This window comes from Phasianus colchicus, chromosome 1 (assembly GCF_987193195.1).
Source record: "Phasianus colchicus chromosome 1, bPhaCol1.hap1.1, whole genome shotgun sequence".
Lineage (NCBI taxonomy): Eukaryota > Metazoa > Chordata > Aves > Galliformes > Phasianidae > Phasianus > Phasianus colchicus.
The window spans coordinates 26,896,678-26,920,305 of NC_143436.1; the positions used below are offsets into that span (position 1 = coordinate 26,896,678).

The 23,628-nt window shown below is 37.9% G+C and overlaps 1 protein-coding gene across 13 annotated transcripts in view; it reads right to left on the reverse strand.

Moving 5' to 3' along the window:
* FOXP2 (forkhead box P2) overlaps window positions 1-23,628 on the reverse strand; it is a 414,481-nt gene that overhangs the window by 295,295 nt on the left and 95,558 nt on the right. The window lies entirely within an intron of this gene.

Consider the following 23,628-nt stretch of genomic DNA (forward strand, 5'->3'; position numbering starts at 1 on the left):
ATGAATATGAAATAGCTGAACTAACAACAGCTGACAAACGTTTGCTTCAATTGCCTTGATATCAACAGAAGGTGGAGGATATGAAATCAATCAAAAAAAAAACTAGAGTAGATTCAATGAACTACAGACCAGTGCACCTAAAGCTCACACTAGAGAACTTCGTAGATGCTAGAGCAAAGAATATGTGCACATCAATATATACAGGAAAGAGCCTGCAACTCTCTTGGCAGGACAACGTCAGTAGATTTAAAAGGAGCATCTAAGCTTTTGTTTCTCCTTTCAGCCAAAAGCCTAGAAAAATACAACACTTTTGATTACAAGTTTCACAAATTTCCTAGAATAAATAGGAAAAAAATCAGGATATAAAACAGGATAAATGGCAACAGAAGTAAAGAGCAAAAGGCATAAGAGGACACTGAGTATGCTGTGGAAGCCAAGGTATGTACCCAGCAGGATGGGAAAGGAAGGAAAGCACAGGTAAGTGCTGGAGGAAAGTGCTTTTACCAGAGCATCCTGGACTGCAGGCTCTTACTGCTTTGCGATAGCTCTGCATACTCATATGGTCATGCAAGCACAAGGACAAATGCAATTCCAGTACAGTAAATAAATGAGATCAACTCAGTTGTTATTTGAAGCATGCAGCTGGTCTGTCACACCACAGCAGATGCACTTCAGATGCTACTCACAGCAGCTTTTCCACCTGCCCTTATCAGGAGCCTTATGCAGTGACAACAGGAAGAGCACAAGCAGCTGAAGAATCAAGTAATATAAGCAGGAGACAGGATTAAAGATGGGAAGGCAGATGGATGGAGAGGAAGAAAATAATTGAAGTAATGAAAGAATAATCAGAGAAAATGTTACAACGCAGGGTACAGACGATCATCAGTATGCTGGTGTCAAAGGTAAAGTAAAAGAGATTAAAGGCAGGACTTTCTGATGTCATGAAACATTTATTTAAATATGACCCTGCTGCCCTGCACTGTATTGTAAAAGGACCTTTGGACAACTGCCTGCCAGCAGTCACTGGAAGGTCTTGTGCTGCAGTAGTTCTATACTGCCTGTAGGAAATTTTAAATGTCCTTGATTTAAAGCAATTGAAGATTTCCAATGAAATACTAAAATAAATTTAATTTCATGTAATGTTACCACTAAATGTTTTAGTATAAGAAGCACTTTCTGAAATACTACCAGGTGGAAGAGATTCCCAGGCTAATTCAGGACTGACCTAACTCAACTAACCTTCAGTAATGAAATTCCCTCTGATTTCTGCAGAACAATTTTAAATTGTGGATTCAAAAAACTCTGTAGGAACCTTTCTAATGATTCAAGACAACCATTAAAAGAAGAAAACAATTGTTGCATTACAAGGAGCAGTAAACATCCCTTCTCTCCATAATTCCATAGATCCATAAGCAGGGTTTCCCAGGAAGCCCAAGGCAGCAGCTGGACTCCAGCCATCCCTTGAGAAGGATGCTGGTCTCCCATGTCATATCTGCTAGCCTTCGTGGGAGATCTCAGATTTGCAGGACACAGAATCAAGCCCATTATGTCAGTATAAAAAGTCTATACAAAGTTCAGCAGATTTTACATTATTTTTAAAGGGTTTCAGTAGTGAGCAGTAATAGCAGCATTCAAATCTGCTCAGGAAAATTCTTGCATTTGAAAGCTTATATGAAGATTACCCAAAAAACGTCATACCTACCCTTCCTTTTTTTCTTTTTCCCCGCATCTTATCCACTTATTTTTATCATGAACCTATCAATCATTTTCTTGATGATATAATATATATATAATTTACTTAAACTTTAACCCAACTAATTCACATAAAATATATTTTAATATGTTTGATGTCTGCATTAATCACAAAGCAAACAAATGAATTTTGGTGATAAATTAAATTTTATTACATCACGTGCTAGGCAATAAAACTGTGTTCACTGACACACAGCAAAAAAGAAAGAATATTTGCAATATATTTTTAATCTCTTTCATTGCTGAAGTCAATAAGCTCTGACCAAAAATACTATGGTTAATTTTATTTCTTCTTTTTCAAGCATTGAAGTGTAAAATAGAGGGATTTCAGTTGGTATTAAATGTTAATTCCAATACAAGTATAAATTCAGTGTTGCTCATGCACCTCCGTGCTGTCATATGTGCAGAGAATCACAAAGCAACAGGTGACTCGTGCTGTTTGGCTAGTTAGTACATGAAGTCAAAGTGCACTACCACAGTTTCATTTGTAGTTAAAATCATCAAAATTCCAAAATTTTCTCAGGTAAAATCCTTTAAAAGATACTTTATATTATTAAAAAAAAATAAAAAATAAAAAATAAAATAAAAAATCAGCTGTTGCACCCTACAGTCAATCAACAAGTGCCTTATACAATTATATTAGAAGATTTTTCACTTAGTGATATACACATACATTGGTTTATAATGAGGAAACAATAACAATCTCTGGCAACTTTTATTGCTTCTGTTTCAAACCACAGATTCCAGGATAAGAACTAAAAGAGAAAGATAACAGAAAACAAAACACAGAAAGTGTAGGAACACACCATTTTAAAATTCAATTTCTTCAATTCTTTCATGCATTTGCCCACACGCGTTGTTTGTGAAGACACGGAAAGAATACTTTCCAAATTAGTTTCTGATATGGAATAGAACTGAGCACGTCTTGCGCATGATGGTCCACTTTTAGAGAGGACTGCAGCAGAATTACAGCACAGTCAGGGCAACACTCAGAGAACTTGAGATGCTACAAGACCCAACAGTGATCTGAAAGAATCTATTTTCTATTGACAGAAGACTAGAGATTTGTAGTAGCGTATGGATCAAGACCTCTGTTCTCCCAAACTGAGCTTCCAGGAAAAAAAAAAAGAAAGAGAAACCTGAAGATAACTTTATAAACATGAACCTGAGAGGAGTCTTCAACGAAACCTTTGGCTACAATACACACATATCAGATGATGGGGAATAGAAGGACAATCATCAGACAAAGGATGAATCTCCTGTAATAGATGCCCTTGACCTTCTCACAAAAATGACACAGCTACCAGTAATAGCTACAATAGGTAACAGCACATGAACACATGAGCATAGCAACTCCAAGAAGTAAGTCAAGATTTGATGGTTAGGAATTTTATCTGACCAAAGAAAAACTTCGCTTTAACTACAATCACGAGGAACAGAGAAAGATGAACTAACCTTCTGAATGGAGCACGATGAGCCAAATGGCCACTGCCTCCACCCAGGCGCAGATCATCTTGCTTCACCCTGGAGTATTTGGCTGCAGAACAGAGTATCCAGAAGACTCATTCTGCCACACTAAAAGCTTACGCTATTTCAAACAGAGTATTCATTTTGTGAACTCCCAGTAGTTAAATGCATCACTACAATGACTTTTCCCTATTGCAGACCCAAGAGTAGCAGCAAGATAGGCAGGATCTGAGACATGTAAATGTGTGTAAGAAACCAGAACCACTGTTGTCATTGTGGGACCACCAATGTAGAACTGCAGGCTTTGAGCCCAACTCTGTGTAGTGCTGGTATCTATAAAGCTGTTGGGTAGGCTCACAGTAAATTTCCCTTTCCTTCTACAACAATAATGCTGAATGCAAGCTTCTTTAAAGATACAAGATGTAGTTGTTCTGCTATCTCAAAAAGGGAAGAGGTTGAAGGGAGAGTAACAGCAACAAGTTTGATACTGGCCTAGTCCTTAGTTTCAGATCTCTGATCCTGAAAACTGCGTCCTTAAAAAGCCCATGTTTTCAGAGATTTTAACCATCAGAAAGCAAATATATCTGATTTTTATATACTTGCAGCTCTTCTGTAGATCAACTAACTCTTTCTAGAGCTTGCTTTACTTCCTCTCTTGCTGGAGAACATCAGTATGATATGCCTTCTGATGCCCAGAGACATGCACCAAAGTGATTCATAACTTCTACAAATTGCCTGAGCTCCAAGAGAAAATATCTCATTGAGAAAAAAGCCCCAGATCTTGGAAGTGCTCCATGTGGCTTTTCCAACCTTTTAATGAGGTAAATCTAACTGCCAGGAATGGTAAGAGATATGAAAAGATCTCTGCTGCAGACACCTTCTGGATCTTTTACTATACTTTTACTATACCTGAGAGGATAACTTCGGTAAGGCACACTTCGAAAATATTCAGCATTCCCATTTACAACTAAAGACTCACTTCTTCTATATGTTGTACAAACAGCAGAAATACAGTTTCCCAGAGAGAGATGCTAAAGGAAACAAAATGAGAATAACAGTAGAAGCAATTATTCAACATGCTATCAGCATGCAATCAGCATGCAGGCATACTATTATATCTTAGTAACAGTTAATTTCCTTATGTTTGCTCAGTCCTAGAAAAAAAAGTCTATTGAAATGCTTGTTAGTTTTTTTTCATATATACTTAATAAATCAAATCCATTTTATGTATGTAGATGTACTGGGGATTTGAACTATCTTTTTCTTTTTTTTTCTTTTCACTACTGTAAGAAAAGAGAAAGCTTTCATTGATTAAGTTTATCTTTTACCCCTTCCAGTTCTCTAATTATTTAATTATCTATTAAATAATAAATAAATATCTATTAAATAATTAACAAATTAAATAATTATCTAATTAAGAGTTTAACAACTTTTCCTTACTCAAATACTTCATTACAATGTTTATACACTTATTTTATATATACACACTGGTTTTGCTTTGCACAATTGTTTTTACAAGTGCTTATATTTGAAAATAAACAAAAGAACTCCTAAAGACTTACAAACATATCAAGAGTATTTTTGCTAAAATGCAAACATTCAATAATTCTGATAGATTTCCAAGTCTATGATCTATTATGATTTTGAACATCCTGTTTTAAAATATTGCATTTAAGCACTATTTATGTGACACTTGTACACCATACTGTCATAAAATTACAATGTAAAGCTATGGCAAGAATTGCTCACTAGTACAAGCACAAACACAAGTCAGAAGTGACAAATGATGCACTGACCCACGAACAAACAGTATTTATTGCTACACTTGTGACTTTTTCTGTTATCTTTAATGAAGATAAAATTGAAATATACATATTTTATATCTAAACGTATGACATACCACCAAGCTCTCCAGCTTTGCATATTTTCATGGTTGAAGAATAAACTCCGGAAAATATTAACCACCCACAGAGATCACCTTGACATGCTTTTGCTGCAGAAAATAGAACATTATACAAACTACTGAAGCCTGAAGCATACTCAAAACATCACATCCTATTTGTAAAATGCACAGAAAGAATAATGGGATTGGTAAGAACATTTAAAAAGTAACATGTTATATTCATTTTTAACTCCAAAAAACAAAGGAGTTTCTCAAAAAGCAGGCACTCTTACTTTGCAACAAGCTCAGGCTATGTTGAGCATATCTCTTGGACAAAATTTGCTTAGTTTCATCTATATGTTCTCAAAGACATTGAGAGTAAATTTAAACCACACTCACATAAAATGTGTGTTCCTGATAAAAATACCAGAGGACAAGCTACTAGACAACCAATGCTCTTATGTGAAAAACTGGCAATCACATCAGAATTTCCCAAATCCATATATGAAAGGGATTTAATATTCAATTAAACTTACTTTGAAGGACAAGAACATTTGTAAAAGCCTTTTTGTTAGATTACATTGTACATTCAACTATTCCTGTTCTTGAATTAAGTGAAACCAGTATGAAGTTCTGGAATGTACTTCTGCCTCCCTCACTGATTCACGCAGACTGCAAGAGGCCTTCTAGCCTTCAAGAAAGGGAGGAACTTAAGCAAGTTATCATTTCAGTTATCATTTCATTCACTTTTTTGAAAAAAAAGTTCCTCGTTTTTTTAAAAGGAATTGCAAATAAAAAATATGGCTTAACAATTATGGTAGTAAAAATAATAGTTACTGGCACAAGAAAAGCCCTCCAATTCTAGACTCTGAGGCCATCACAATCACAAGGAACTCATGCTGCATATTAGCAAGAGAAAGTAGGAAGTAACACAAATTACAATAAGGACATATAACACCAGATACTAACAGGACTCTCACAGAATCAGAGAAGAGATCATCAAGTCCAACCTTCTACTGTTCTGGTTGCTACCATGCCTCATTCCATATACAAAAGGGAAAAAAAAGAATGATTAAACTACATTACTAAACGTATTTCACTTCTTACTCTGAGTCCTCAACAGATGGGGAAACACAAACTCAAAGATGACAACACAGAAGGACTTGTTAACTTTCATCTTTGAAAAAAAACAACAATTTCTCAAGACAGAAAACATCCATTTGCCTATTTGTTGAGCCATCAATAAAATCAAATATATAAAAACAGGAAAGAGTCACTGGAACTCATTCACTGTGTTCACTGTAAAGACATTAGGTTTTTTACTACAGAAATTACTGAGGTGCTGAGAGTCAAGAATTTGGCAGTCTTCAGCAAACTAGACAGAAAAATCAAAAAAATTTCTGATATACCAATAAGGTCCTTCTGCACTGTTGGAAGAAAAAAAAAAGAAAGAAAAAAAAAACAGGCCAAGCAATGGAGAGACAGAAAAGGAGAGAGGAAGAAGGAGAAGGAGAGTGGGAGGGTAGAAGCACAAAAATACTATTTCAGCTCACTTACATCTTTGCTATGCTCCAAGTCTCATACAACCTTCACTAAATACAGAGGTATGAAGACATTTCCTTCAGTCCATTACAAAATAGTAACTTCAACATATGGCACAGTAGAACTCCTACAGGATTGGGCTACTGCAAAGTCTACTGGACACTTCCTACACTGCCATTTTTCTCCACCGTAGTTTTTCGACCAGAATGAATTCCTTCAAATTTTCAAAACAATTCACATTTTTGAGAGGATTACAAGTTTCAAGCTAATACTATTAACGTTGCCTCTGTCGGTCCAAGTCACTTTTTTTGAAGGACCTACTGTCCCTCCTCACCCTGGAAAGCTGCAGCTTGAAGATCTGCAAACTGCTGTGGTGAGGAAAAAGAGAACTGACATGGAAGGAGCTAACAGAATACTCATGGAGAAGTCAAATAAATTTCTGGAGGTTATATGATGATTCTGTAGAGAAATTGATAGATGGTAGAACAGCTAACTGAAAAACCATTCTGTTTCACTATACATTTCATGCAACATATGTTTAGATTCTTTGTTATATCATTAGTTCAGGTATCAAAACAGAGGTTTTCTAAATCACTAAAGATATCAAGCAGGTGAATTACAATTACACATGCTTTTAGGTGCTATTTGTATCTTCTATGTAATCTGTTTTATTCCTGGGTTTATCACTTCATGTATGCTATAAAAGCCATCAAAGCTAAAAAGTTAAAATTCTGGTGAGAACAGACTGGGTACCAAATATTATTATCTCCTCTTTTCTGTTGCTCCTGAATGTCTAAGCATATTTGTGATTACCCTCAGTTTTCTTTCACATTTTCTTTACCACCACTCTCCACATTAATCTGACCTGCATAACATCTGTGATGCTGCAGACCGTAAGGTCTTTGAGATGTGCCCTCCCATTTGGGGCCATATTTTCAAGCATACTTAGCCACATAAAAAAAAATCACAACCACTGATTTTAAAGCATCTAAGAACACTGCCTGCCAACCCAGATCAAGGGGAAATGGTTCTAAGTTGAAGGAGAAAAAATTTAAGTTGGATATCAGGGGGAAGTTCTTTACCAAGAGTGGTAATGTGCTGGAATAGGCTGCCAGAGAGGTTGTGGATGCCCAGTCCCTGGAGTGTTCAAGGCCAGGTTGCATGGGGCGCTGGCAGCCTGGTCTAGTATTATTATATATGGAGGTTGGTGGCCCTGCCTGTTGGGGGGGGTTGGAGATTCATGATCCTTGAGGTCCCTTCTAATGCAGGCCATTCTGTGATTCTGTGAACCCCATATCAATCGGATTCAAACTGTCCATGTACCGCTGACAATTCAGAGGAATATCTAGTTGCACATCTAGGCCCCTTTACAGACACAGTCATGACAGATAAACAGAACAACACAGGGGAACTACAGGCCGGTGAGCCTCACCTCTGTGCCTGGGAAGATCATGGAACAGATCCTCCTGGACGACATGCTTGATCACACGAAGAATAAGCGTGTGATCTGAGACAGCCAGCACGGCTTCACCAGGGGAAGGTCATGCTTGACCAATCTGGTGGCCTTCCATGATGGAGTGACAGCATTGGTGGATAAGGGAAAAGCAACCGATGTCATTTACCTGGACTTGAGCAAGGCCTTTGACATGGTCCCCCACCACATCCTTATCTCCAAACTGGAGGGATGTGGATTTGATGGGTGGACCACTCGATGGATAAGAAACTGGTTGAAAGGCCGCAGACAGAGGGTGGTCATCAATGGCTCTATGTCCAGGTGGAGGCCGGTAACGAGCGGCATCCCCCAGGGGTCTGTCTTGGGACCGGTGCTCTTTAACATCTTTATCAATGACATCAATGACGGAATCGAGTGCACCCTCAGCAAGTTTGCTGACGACACCAAGCTGAGTGGTGCGGCCGACACAGTTGAAGGAAGGGATGCCATTCAGAGGGACCTCAACAGGCTTGAAAGGTGGGCTTGGGTGAACTTAATGAGGTTCAACACAGCAAAGTGCAGAGTTTTGCTCTTGGGGAGGAATCCCAGGAATTTATACAGACTGAAAGGAGCGGTCCTTGAGAGCAGCCCTGCAGAGAAGGACCTGAGGGTCCTGGTGGATGAAAAACTGAACATGAGCCAGCAGTGTGCTCCTGCAGCTCAGAAAGCAAATGGTATCCTGGGCTCCATCAAAAGAGGGGTGGCCAGCAGGGACAGGGAGGTGATTGTCCCCCTCTACTCTGCTCTTGTGAAGCCCCAACTGGAGTACTGTGTCCAGGTCTGGAGCCCTCAGTACAAGAAAGACAGAGAGCTGTTGGAGGGGGTCCAGAGGAGAGCCACAACGATGATCAGGGGACTGGAGCACTTCCCCTGTGAGGACAGGCTGAGGGAGCTGGGCTTGTTCAGCCTGGAGAAAAGAAGGCTGCAGGATGACTTCATTGCAGCCTCTCAATACCTAAAGGGAGCCGACAAACAGGAGGGGAATCAACTCTTTGAAAGGGTAGATAACTGCAGGACAAGGGGAAATGGTTTTAAGTTGAGGGAGGGGAGATTTAGGTTGGATGTCAGGGGGAAGTTCTTTACTGTGAGAGCAGTGAAGTGCTGGAACAGACTGCCCAGAGAGGTTGTGGATGCCCCATCCCTAGCGGTATTCAAGGCCAGATTGGATGGGGCCATGGGCATTCTGGTGTAGTAATAAATAGGGAGGTTGGTGGCCCTGCATGCGGCAGGAGTGTTGGAGATTCACGATCCTTGAGGTCCCTTCCAACCCTGGCCATTCTGTGTGATTCTGTGATGTGATTTTTGCCCTGATACAGCAAAAATCTTGAGTAAGAACAGTAAGAAGATTACAGTAGCAAAGTACTTCCACTGTATTCCTCCAATTACACCCAAAAACTCAAGTTTTCTTACTTCCACCTCTGGTATCTCCAGTGACAACCAGTACCAACACTAAGAGTGAAAAGAGTAGCAAAAACTGAACCATAATATAAGTTCCTCTGATTAATAAATGTAGTAAAAAATGCAACTATGCCAAGTGCTGCTGCCCCAAAATGACAGCATCCCTGAAACATGCATATTCTGTTGCAAGAAAATTAAATGGAAAGAAAATTAAAGAAAATTAGCCACTGAGCTAAACAAAGTCATACTCAAACACATTTTGTTACTGCTTGGTTTACTCCTTCCTCGCCCAAGGAAAGGCAAAGTTATATGAGATCAATATAAAATTATCAGAAAGTGTCTCACAGGTGTATATTTCCTTAAGTTTTGCTGAATTGCTTTTTGACATATCCTCCTCTCTTATGAAATAACTCACCAACTCAATCCTCAGGAACCTTTCAAAAATGGAAGTGAATACATTTCTTAATTTCACAGGTTTTCACAATAACTCAATGATTTTTTTTTAAATAAATCGCTTCATCTGTCATTTTCAGTGAAAACAAAAACTATCTTTCAGAATAACAAATGAAGTAAAAAAAATGTAAAAACTTCAGAAATGTTATTACTGACAGAAAGTGTTTATGAGTAGTAGATATATACTTTACAAGTGAGAGAAAAATGAACCACTCAGATCAAATCCCTTACAAATCTCAATTATACTTCTGGTATTTTTTTAGAATATATCTCACTCATTTTGGCAAAGCTTCACTATGTAAGTCTCCAAAGTAATGTAGTGAGTGAAACAGGTGTATAAACCATTTCATGAAGTAAAATTCTATGAGCAATTAGCTGCTGAAGTGTCATCAGTCAGACACTGAGAGCTCTTTCACGTGCATTGTCACTGCACTCTTAGCAAATCCTCAATATAGTCATTATGGAGGAAGAAATTGAGACTTAACACAAGAGGCACACAAAGCATTTAGAAAAAGCTGCACACAAAACATGGTGCAATATGAGTTAAATTCTCTCCTTATGCAACAGATGTGAAACAGTACAAGCACTAAGATGTTGCCGACACAATACAGAGAGCAGTTAGGCAAAAGAAATAAACCTTATCTGAGCACTGTACTGAAGGGAAAAAAGAATGATGTGAGAGTGAGGCACTTGAGGGCACCATGGCCTGGAAAGCAGTTGTGTTTGGAGGAATGCGGTGGACCCCAGACCAAGGTCCTATATGGGTAGAAAATGGTAAATAAACTGTCAGATTTCTAAAGCTCCCCACCTCACCCCCACCCCCCCACACCTCCATTCTGGTGTTCACTTTAATTTTTGTGTGTATTTAACACATGTGAATAAGGATAACTGAATTAAACCTCCGTTTACCATAGTTAGATAACAAAAGTTCATAGACACTAATGGTTTATCAGTATTTGAAAATACTGACAGCAACTTAAATTAAGTTACTGCTGCAGTTGTAAACTATGGCTACAAGCCAGATGCTAGAATCGTAATTTATTCAGGTAGTTGTAGATTACTTTGCACTGTTAAGGGTGCTTGTATGGTGAAAGAAATACACAGCACATAAAAGATGAGAGTTCTAACTACATGAGCCACAAGATTTCAGCCTCAGCTGAGTGTCAGATTTGCTGCCTATTTGGAAAATATTGACAATTGAATTAAAAACATTAATTTGGGTGGAAAACAGAAAAAGGTTTACTTGTAATCAAACCCAGCAAATTTCACTGTAGCAGTTATTTTCCAGTTTAAAAACAATGTTAGTGTTTAACACCATCTGGATATGGCTCAGCAGAGTATTTACAGATATGTGTAGCATCCTGTATGAATTGATATAACTCTCAAGTAATGTTCACACTTCCAGAAAGTTTAGATTCAATATCTGACAACAATACTACAGTGAGATTTCTGTTGTCTGGCTATGGAGCACAGTGGCTTCTGCTGCACATCTTTCCCTGTTGTTTTCCAGAAATAACCAGGAAGAATTTCTATAAATGCCTATGGAAAAATCCTGCTTTATAACTGTAAACAGACAATATGAATTGATACAAGTATTATATTGGCCAAATTCACAGAAATGCCAAGTACTTTCTCTCAAGTGATAATCCTAACATAGTTAAAATCTGCTGAAATCAGGATATACAAAATGTTCTTCCCCAGTTCTTTCCAAGAATATTCACAATATCAAGAATACTCACAAATATTCATCAGCATGCACTAGGATTATCAGCCTAGTTTACAATGAAGTAAGTTTACAGTGAAGTTCTTGACCTCCAGGACATGACTTGAACAAGAGAAGTTTCTAACCAGTCAATGGAAGGAAAGAAGATGACTTTTCTGAAGGGACCACAGAACCCTACAGTGATCGGAAATGCTGTCTGAAGGAGCTTCTGTCTCCCCAGAGGAATACTAGCAGAGTTTATGTAAACCAGCTTCCTAGTCTAGAATTAGTCTGGGAGAGGGCACTATTTTTCCTTGTAAATAGATACTTCCGAGCAACAATTGAAGTTTTATTTTCTTTTAAAAAGTTGAGAAGGCAATAAAATACCTCCTTCACATCTCTGTTAATATGAGACTTTTGATCTTCACATTTCTTACCTGTGGCACCTTTACCTTTTCCTTTTCTTTTTTTTTTTTTTTTTTTTATTAAAAAAAGCAGAAAACGATTTTCACATAACAGGCAATGTGTTTACTGCTTCCAGCACAGAAAACCAGCTGCTTATTATCTCTGATAGTATGAGACTTGGCTTTATTCTCTGCTAGCCAGCACAGCGCAGGCAGCTGCTCACAGGTGCAACCAGAACACATAAGGTAGAAAGAATTTCCTTGTAGTAAACACTGTATCTACGCCACCTTTAAAAGAAAACTTGCCAACAAGTGGCATTGGCACAGCAGAAGGAAGGCTGAAAGATGAGAATCTCAGCAGTCCCCATTCTTGCACAGTTTGCCCCACTGCTGCAGATCCCCTGCTTCCTTCCCTGATTTGTAAGTAGTAATCAATTGAAACACTGTTACAGGACTCAAAGATTTCTATTAGAGTATGTCCCCCACTTCAAATACCTCCATAAAAGTAGTAAATATATAACTGAAGATCTCCCATGAACATCTGACAACCTGAACAGATGTTCTGGTACTTAGTGTCACACCAGCTAAAACATGCTTTGCATCCATAGCACAAACCTTACACCTGGTACATAAACAAACATCTTTGTGTACCCATCAGTGCTTCCATCAGCCTATTTTTAAAAAGTGTCTGAGTAAAAATGCCTCCTGTAAAACTTCAGGTTGTATCTGCAATGCATACCTAGAAGATCAGTTCAATTAATCGTAACCATTAACCAAATAGGTTAAAAACACAGATGTCAGCTTTTCAAATAATTGGTAGAGAATCATATGAAATATTTACAGCTCAACACAACTCTTCAAAAATGTCTCCTTTTCCCCCACACATCAATTCCTTCTTAACAGCCTGTCGGCACAACTTCAGCATGGCACACCGTGCTGACACACAGCTCTGTGTTGGAATGCAAAAGTTGTTTGGCAGTTTTCTAAGAATATCGAGATTCCTTGGATTGGTTTTAAATTAACAATATACAAATGTGAATATGTATCTCACATTCTTTTGGAATTTCAGTTAAATTACACCTATTTAATTAAAAATATATTATTTTAGAGAGATACTGGTACTGACTTTACGTGGCAATATTTTGGTAGATGAGAGACTGCAGAGAGGGTTGGCAGGGAAAGGTGGGTTTAGTTTGCTTTTACTTCTCACTGCTGTAGTCTATTATCTGTAAGCAATGAATTACAATAATCTCCCTTACCCTGAATCTGTTTTGCCCATGAAAGTAATTGGTGAGTGATCTCCTTGTCCTTATCTCAACCCATGAGTCTTTTTGTTTGTACTTTCTTCCCTTTTTGAGGAAGGAGAGTGAGAGAGCAGTGCAGTGAAGCTCAGGTGTCTATCAGTGTGAAACAACCACACATTACAGCAAACAACTACAGAACACAAATCATAATGTGTGCAATACACTAAAATCTTCCAAACCAAATGAAAAGTACTCAAATTTATTTTGAAGCCTTAAAGAAAAATAGGCCACTGAAAAAAGGCTGAGTACGAAGAATACTTGGATAGGAAGGATTCAGTACTATTACCAGCAGTGCTGCTACAAACTATTAGGGTTACAGGAACACAAGTTCCATAGCAAAATTATATATCAGTATTTTTAAAGATTTTGAAGACTGATCAGGATCAGAGATACTTAGGGATTTGGTAAAAAGAGACCACAGGAATTACAAAAAGAAGCTGAGTTTAGGCCAGACAGGAAAACAAACTTTTTGGAAACTGACCGATAGCAGAGATCATCTGGCATCTAAATGATAATCAGTTTCTCTTCAAATAGCAATAATTAAACCAGTAAGGAAAAGGCACAATTAGTACAGCCTGCTAAGGAAAACAGAAAGAGTAATGGTATGAAAGCATTTTAAAAGTGATCAGCATATGAAGAACAGACTACAAACTAAAAGCATTTTAAAAGAATAAAAAAAAAAAAGGATATTTGCTGATTTTTTTTTTTTCCTCCAATAACTGTGATTTTTAGAATTCTGAGGTATTACGAAGAAGTCATATTTTCAGATCTGAAGGACAGAACAAAACTGATAGTGGAACTATTCCAGAAGTATTACAGAGTTACATCCTCCCACTCTCTATGCCTGGTCACACCTGGTCATACCTGGTCAGGGAATGGAAAGACATCCCAACAGTCACATGAGACTTCTACTAGGTAAAGCCTAGCTGGCTGAGGTGCTCCAAACTTCAGTAACATTAAATACCCACAATCAGCCACACCATCAGCAAAAAGCTTTTTAATTGCGGGCATGCATTCACAACTTTTTACAAATCACCTCTGCAATATTTGATCTTGCTTGTGGCTATGCAGACAATATTGATGGAAGAGAAATCTGAGGTTTTTCTATGCAAAACAGTTACTCTCCAGTTGATGTCCTTTTTCAGGATTAAATCTTGTGTGCCCCTGTAACATTTCCCATGTAAATTACATTTTACAGCTACACTTCCATTAACTTCAGTCCTGTCAGGTGCTGTCTCAACTTCCCATATATCAATATGGCAGACCTAGTATCTCACATTCAAAATTGAGGTTCAATCTATACTCTTTTTTTGGCTATAAGTAGCCAATTCAAACATTATCAAACAGATAGAGTCTTAGATCAGCTCTTTCTTGTTTCTTCCACATGTCATGAAACTTCCTGAAGATATTTCATGGTAACTGAAGGAGTATTAGTGCTCCACACTAAACGTGGCCTGAAAATCAGCCACTATACAGTCCCCACACTAATAACCAACTGCATAAAAAATGAAGTTGAATATAGCCTTCATGAGGGTTATTTTTCTACAAATATAGAAAAAATTATAGGAAGATGAAAATACAACATTACAGGGAAAAAAAAAGAAAAGAAACGAAGGAAAGAGCAAAGGAACATAGGTACTCAAGGCAGGTAAGCTTTTCACAGGTATTTCAGCTGGATAGCAACTTCAAGCAATATAGTTTTATAAGTGTTTATTAAAAAAAAAAAAGAAAGGGAAAATACAGTAGGGACTCTGAGTAAGGCAATGCAGAATGCTGCTTGGGGTCTTTGCTTCAAGTCCAAAGGGCCTTTTTTTATTTTCTATATGAAAAGCAAAAAAAAAAAAAAAAGAAAAGAAAAAAGAACAAAGCCTTCAAGTTTGAAGCGCACGTACACACACCCATTCACACGCACAAACATTTTTCATTTTTAAGAATGCCTATAACAACACATCCTTAAGACATATCCTTTAAGACATATTCTTGAAAATATTCAAGGATTACCTTTTCCAAGCTCAGAAGCAAAAATGCCAGGAGGCCTGAATGGATGAACAAGGAGCTCCTGGACAAACAAGCACAAAAAGAAATCCTACAGAGGGTGGAAGGAAGGACAGGTAGCCTGGGAGAAATAGGGAGGAACTGTCCAAGCAGCCCAAGGTTGGATTAGAAAAGCTAAAACTCTGAGAGAAGTACATACTTCCAGCAATGTCAAGGGCAACAAGAAAGGCTTCTATAAATGGTAAAAAAACAAACAAACAAAAAAAAACAACACCTAGGGAAAATGTGGGCCCTCTCCAGAAAGAAACAGAAAACCTGGTTACCTGGGATTTGAAGAAAGCTGAATCACTCAGTGACTCTTTCGCTTCAGTCTTCAATGGTACGTACTCTTCTGGTTTCACCAGAGTATTTTTCTGCCTTTTGTACAAGACAGATGTTGGTAATGAGTGATACACAGGAATATCTTGATCTTAAATGCAATCTTAAGCATATCCAAATGCCTTTATTTGGGTTGTGCTCTTTCAAGTAGACAACACTGAGGAGCAAAATCCACCTAATTGTGGCTGATAATACTCCTCTGCCCCACCCTGCTGTTAGCACATCTACTGCCCCTCTGCCTCCAACCCTTCCTTGTTTTCCCTGCACTTCAGTCCACACGAATCTATAGGGAAAGAGCAAATGTCCAGCCCCAAGCCCAGCAAGGTGCCAAGAAAAGACAAGGAGCAGCACAGGCTAGGCATGAATTTTGAAGGCCTCATATGGTGCACAGCAATGCACACTGAGAAGCAGGGTCAAACAAGAGACTGTGTGGCCACTGGTCCTCCAGTGAATTCAACTCATCTGTAGAGAAATTCTGAGAAAGGAGAAAGACCTTGTCACATCCAAGAAGAGGCCCAAAATTTCCACTCTTTCATATAGCAATACCCAATGCTGTAATGGCATATAGTAAAAAAAAAAAACAAAAAACACCTAGTGCTATTGTCCATCACTGTGGGATGCTTCCAGAACAAAGATTCAATACAATCAGAAATACAGTTGCCCATAAACTGAGGGCGTAATGAGAGCTAGATTTTTTTTTTCTTTGGTGGAACAATGTTCTACACAACATGTAAAAAACAGTGCCAAGTATTATGCTAATAGCATGACAGGAAAACTTCAATTATTGCTTGGCAGCATACTAAGACTAAAGAGAAGGCAGATATCCCACTCTTCAAAATTCTTCAAAAGCAGACATAAGTTTAGTAAGTTAATGAAATGTGAATCATACCAAAAAATTGCCTATGACATACACTCAGTTGAACAAAACTTTACAACGTGGAAAAAAACCATGTTATGAAAACATTCAGAGTTATACTGAGAATGAAAAGGAACCATTTCGGTATTTCCATCTAATCTTAAGAACAGGAAAGTGCAACAAAGGTAGGTATAAGCACAGACAGACATACTGCTCTTGGGCAGTACTGACTAAAATACTGTTAGTTGCATGAAAAAAGTAATCTCTTGGAAATTATTCCTTTTCTGCAACTGACTTTTCTCAGATGGCTAAACCAAATATAAAGGAACATCATATATTAAAAAAAAAAAAAAATAGTAATTTAAACTTCTAGGAAGTTTCTGCCTAAGAGGTATGCCAAAGTCTAGCCACTTACGGCTAATTTTTGATAAACAATTGACTGGAAAATTTTGGTAGTATGTGGAGTAGACAGATGAGTATATGAAAGTCTGTATGATAAGAACATATACACACATATTGAAAAATGTTATTGAAAGAAAAATAAGCAAAGTTGAGACAGCTCAATATTGGAAGTATACGAAATTATGAAAAGGCAGAAATGTAATTCATTCCACAACCACCAATACTTTCATTACTTCACACGCACAAGAAAGGATGCTATACTTAAGCTTAATTAAACCTACAGTATTTACCTTTTGAATTTGTAAATCACTGTTTATAACTGGAGTGAACACAGAATCCCACTCTCCTCAGGACTTGCATGCCTTTGGATGTTACACCTCCGTAGTTTCACTCCAACTGTGCTAGAAATTATTTTCAGCTGGCCCAGAGGCACTGTAGAAAGCTCTGTGCCGCCATAAGCAAGACCAATATTTGATAGCTAACTTAGGATTCCTGCTGCTTGAACTGGTAGAGAACAAGCACGTGGTAGAAGAGATGAGCTTGTTCTCCCGGGGGTAGGGTGCCAGCTGCACTATAAAAGAGAGATAGTGTGGAATTAATAGTGGCCTCACAGGCAGGCTGTATATTTTGCCTTTCAACAGAAAAAGTCATGCTTTAATGGAAGCTAGAGTGGAATAACGAAGACTTAGAACACAGAAAATATGAAAGTTACCTGGCAAAATGAATTTATCTCATTTTTGTGTACTTCAGTCTCACTTCTGCAGGATGCTTTTCAAATGCTTTAAAGGATGATTTGTGGCTAAAAGAGAATATAATCTGAGGACAAATCAATGCAGAACCGCTACAGAAAAAATAACAACAGAAGCAAATGATGTGCATGGAATTTATTGATTGATGCACGCAAGAAAGCATAAGTGGGCTTATGAGAAGGATGCATAAGCAAATGCAGCAGACGCCTTCCAGATGAGCTCCTGAGGTTCCTTTATGAGTGCAAGGCTGGAGAAAATAAAATATGCGTGAAATAAATTGTCTTCAAGTATGTGGACAAGTCTGGAAAAACTGGCATAGCAAAGTGAACAAGCCTGACATAAAATTTGATGACGGAAAGTAAACACTGAATGACAGAGTTGAAAGACCAATTCCCTGAGGCTTTGGATATAACTAACAAACTTTCAAAGACAATCCATGTAGCGCTGGTACTCTATTTGGTTCCACTGGCCATTCCCCACACTCTCCCAATCCACCAGCAGACTGCTCACCACATTTGGAAAGAACAATCGTAAAAATTTGTGCGTGAGAAACAGTAGCTTTAACTTGAGGCAAGAGGCCTTAAGAAAAATACAGAATAAGAAGAGATACAAAAATGCATCAGGCTAAAAGAAGGAATTCAGACTATGTTTTGCTCAAAGGGAGACAACCTCTGATTTGCAAACCAACAAATAAGAAAGAATCAAATAAATTTCAAGAGTGAGGACTGAGTCAAGAAGGTCCGAATGAGAAATTTATCAGAAGCATGGAAGGAAAAACCATAGCTGAAATACTAAAAAAGAAAAAAATAAGGTGCCAAGTGCTGGTTCTGGCCAGGATGTATGAAGCATGAGGAAAGAGTGAAAAATAACCTTGAGTCACTGAATCTGAGTGACAAGGAGGATAATGTTCTTGTCATTTGTGACAGAAAAGGAGAGAAGTGGATAGAGTTCTGTTTTGAAATGATAAGATAATTAAAAGACATCATGTTACAGATCCAATCTGAGACACATGATTAGATGGAAAGAGCATCAAGATGGGTGAAAAGACAGATTTACAGGTAACCTGCACGTCCATAATTGTAAGAGCAATGCAAGTGGCTAACTCACCTAGGAAGCGAGGACTGAACAAAGAGAGTAGAAGTCCAAGGACACAGTCTTAGTAAATTCCAGAATTAAGTATGAAAGGAGAGAAAGTAGACACACTGGCAAGAGCACTGAAGAAGTCAAAGGTAAGAGGAGCACTTGAAGTGACCACAGACATATTAAAATACATTTAAATCATGGAAAACTAGTAATATGACAGTCAGAGGCAAGCACTGAGGTTATGGAAGCTCTTCTAACTACAACACTAATCTATCTCATGGTTGGAAGAAAATACTGTATAAGCCCATTTACACCTTAGCTTCACTGCTAGAAGAGGCAGCAACTGTAAATTAGTAGTAGGTTACTGTTATGCGGAGGCAGCGATGAAACTTTAAGAGTTTGACACTTTTTGCTATGAGCTGTTCTTGACAGCTGCAAAAAAGACAAGCTAATAAACTAATATTTTCAAACATTTTCAAGCTAAGATCTCAAGACAGGAGTCAGCTAGAACGGTCGTATCTTCTCTCATATCAGGTGAGCAAAGTGAAACGATCATAGGAGGAGATATGAGAAAAAAATAGTGAGATTCTGCATCAGAAATTAAATTCTTGAAATTGTTCCCTCTCAAATTTGCTCTCAAATCATCTCATTACAGCACAACTCAAACAGGTCCTCAAGTCAGGAAAGAACCTCAACAAGCAAATGACCAAGATGCTCTGCAGAAAATGGCTTTATGTTTGTCTTTCAGGATTTCCATTAATCACTTGAAAGTAGCTAGGAAGCTACTGCTGAAAAATATGTGCAGCAACCAGGTGAGGTAGACCAGTAAGCACAGCTGCTGACAAGCCAGTCCCACAGGGCAGCACTTCTAGCCTCTGCAACACGCAGCACCAGAAAGATGCTGCAAAGAGAGTGCTACATAAAAACTGTCTATCATCCACTAATCAAACACGGGCACAAATAAGTTTTAGTTGCTTGTGCAAAGACTAGCAAGATCAGAAGAGCCACTGAGCTGATTACTTAGCAAATCAGATCCTTTTAAGAGAAAAAATCATCTTAGAAGAGCCAGAAGCTGTTTTAAAGGTCAAATTTCTACAAATGAAGAACATGCACATACAGCAACACTTAGTGGGTGTGACAGAAAGAAGGAATTCCAGGTTAAAAGTCCACTACTTAAGAAAGCAAGTAAGCAAGCGTCTGGATCCCTTAAGGTAAAGATGTGGCAAAAGACATGGTATAATTCATATTTGAAGTCAGTCCTTCTGCTAATCTGGCCTGTGGGACAGGCTGTAGAATCAGGGAGTGGTTTTCCTTCTCCCTAAAACTTCAGCTTTGGGTGTGATTTACTGCATGCCTTCTTAGCCAATGTACCTGAAAAATTACACAGACTTACTCAATGTAGAACACAATTTAAAAAAAAAAAAAAATGCTGTGATAAGAAATGCAAGCTTTTATCTGCTTATAAATTACAGAAACATATCCCTATGCATTTATATATCTTATAAATGATGCATAGAAACAGCTGAGAAAGTGTTGTCTGAAGGCAATTTTGTACGCACAAACCACTGCTTTTGTAGTAAACTTTTTTTTAACAAAGCTTACCTTGAACCTGAACATTGCTTTGCTCAGCAAAATCAAATCACAGACATCAAGAGACTATCCTTTCCCCTCAGATACTTCACAGTGTAATTGTGGACTAGATAAAGGTTCTTTCTCCCAGTTTTCAGCAGACTAATTTATCATGCCCCTCCCTTCCCAGGGACTGTAAAGGAAATAACTGCATAATCAAAGACCTTGTATAAAATCAGTCTGAAGTCAAGCACAAAACAACATACCCTATTCCTACTACAGAAACTATGGACAAAGTTATATGGCCACAGCTTCCCTTCTTTCCCAACCAATACAAAAAGATTTTCCATAAATCTTACCTGTAAACACAGATAAGCCAGGACCACTCTGGTAATGCCAAGACACAGGCACCAATGCATGGACACCCAGCACTGCTCCTGCAGTGCTCAGCCCCCAGCACGCAGCTCTACACAGGCACAGACGACACACACCATGGCTCACCCCTTCCTTGGTCCCATTAACACAGATGTAGTGTCTGTTAAAAGCAGAGACCAGGGATCTTCATCCTGTATCTGCTTCAAGACTTCCAGAACACGCTGCCAGAAATGCTGACCCAATGCACTCAGGAATATTGGCTTTTCTCCCCATCCCATTTTTACACATCCATCCCTGTTTTGCTCCTTTTTTTCAAGGTTTCTTTTATCACTGGTTGGATACTATCTTACTTGTCACACTAGTACATTCAGTGATTCAGTGAAGCAATGGACTGTGGCTAAAACCATTTTCTAGTGGTTCCGACACATTTTTTTTTTTTAAATCATATTAATAGCATTCTGAAAATGTTCAAAAAGCATGTTCTCATCTGAGTAGTATCTGATGCAGACTGGTATACCTCATAACGTTCATATTTGGTGCAAGTAACAAGTGGGATGCTGGGAAACCAAAATTCATTAGGGACCTGCCAAGCCATACCATCAACAAAAATATTCTCCAGCTCTTTTCAGTCCTGCTGCCTCTTTCCTATATTTTTACTGAACAAACTGAACTTCAAACCAATTCCGCTCAGTCTTCCAGCACTAACGAAGTAAGGTCGTTTAGTTTAATACAACAACAAGCAGCATAAACTTTTTTTAAAAGTTGCTGGGGAGTTGTACTTTCAACTTGAACATTACTTCGTATGGGTAGCATCCATGGCTTCAAGAAGTTTCATTAATATAACAAGATATGATTGTTGCTCTTAAATTCTGCTTAGATGTTAACTTTTCCAGTTTTAAAAAGCATTATTAAAATGTATTTATTCTTCAACTATTTTTAATCATAATATTCAACTGAAGTTTGGGTCAAAATAAATAACCTGGCCCAAGGGCCTAATTTGCAATGAGGTCCTATTTAAGAGTTAGCTGATAACCTCATGAAGAAATAATTAGAACATTTAAAGTGACAAATTAAAGCCAATGCAATTAGCAATAACCCTCATGATTACTTAATATTTTCTAAGTGCTTTTGAAAAAGCAATGATAGAATTTTTATGCTACAAGATAGAACCCTATTCATGGGGAAAAGTACATTACATATGTTTACCATATTAAACAGGGAAAAAAAAAAATCTGGTGGAATAAAAGAATATTAATACATTACCATTAGGGAATATTACCAAAGTAAAATATCCACCCTGTCACTGGTTCTGTTATGGTGAGATGCGAGTCCCACATTTATGCTCTCAATGCAAAGACAAAATAGATCTTTACAAGTAGTATACAATAATTAAACCAATTCAGATTGTAACACCTGATCAAAAGAACATTTTAAAAAACTGGCTTTCATGCAGAATTCTGGGGATCTGGGAAGTCTTTTTTTCTTTTGTAGAATAAAATAGACTCAAAAAAAATTGTAGACTTTGACCCAAAGACAAACACACACCAAAATTCTCTCAATGTTTTTCTTCTTTATCATGTAACATCATTCTTGGTTCCTTGCTGTTCTCAGAACACCATTCAGCACAGACAGTTCAGGGACAAACAGTTGCAGACTATACACCTACCAGCTTGTGCACCTGCATTTACACATACAAAACAGTACTAAAAGAACTCACATTAGCACTAAAACCTTGCATTTTTCAATCAATACTCCATCATTTTTCTTTCAATTTAGAGTTCTTTCAGAATGGGAAATTTAATTCTCTGGAAGTGCTATTGCATCACTTGGAGACCAATAACTCGAAATCTTTGCTAAGATTTTCCACCAACCTCCTGGTTTAGAAATAAGAATATACTCCTCAAATCCAAATGCACTGCTGCTTTTCAACCTGAGACACTTCCTGAAGCGAGTTGCTTCTCTTTGCTCCTCTCACCCTTCCTCTCCTCATCCAACCTCAAGAGAGAATGAGAATGTTTCCTCTTTTCTTCACTGGCCAATGCTGATATGTATACACATATATAACAATTCAGTTGCTTTTGCTACAGAAGCCCATTCCCTTAATACCCAGCACAGGTTTACCCTACATGGGATACAAATATTGGAAAGGAAAACCAACTTAAGGGAAAGTCTGATGCACAGCTCAAACACTAAAATAAGAGCATTATTTGTTTTGACAGTTCTCTCTTTTGTACACCATGAAGTCTTTATGAAGATTCTCTTGTATTAATCAGACTGAGGACAGAATATAAACATCTACTGATTCTGTTGAGATTGTGGCATCAATACCCCAAATGGACAAGGGTGAGTCACAGTAACACAGCACATGGACAATGGCACACCTCACACTGGTGAAATGCCAACTGCTGCTGAATGGTCAACTTTTCTCTGCCACCTGTACGTACTCTTGTTCAAGAGCCTGGATCTATGGCAACATCCCAGCCTGTCAGTTACTGCACATCTGGCTCCTACAGTCTTTTGCAACTTAAATTTTGATTATGAAAAGCCTTTGGTTACAGTCATCGTAATTGCTTTTTGTTCTCTTCAAAATACAAGGGAAAAAAAGGGTTAAAGCAAAACATGCTTTGTTGCTTAGTAACTGTTATACGAAGTCTTAAACTCCCTTTCAAATTACTTTAGATTAGTTGACCATTCTCTAGTGAAAAAAAATTCTAGATAGCAAGTCAGCAAGAAGCACAAGAGTCCTCTATGCTGAAAAAAAGAAATTTTCATTATTTTTCACTACAGAAGCAAAAATTATGGGACATTCCAAGACATCTTTATAG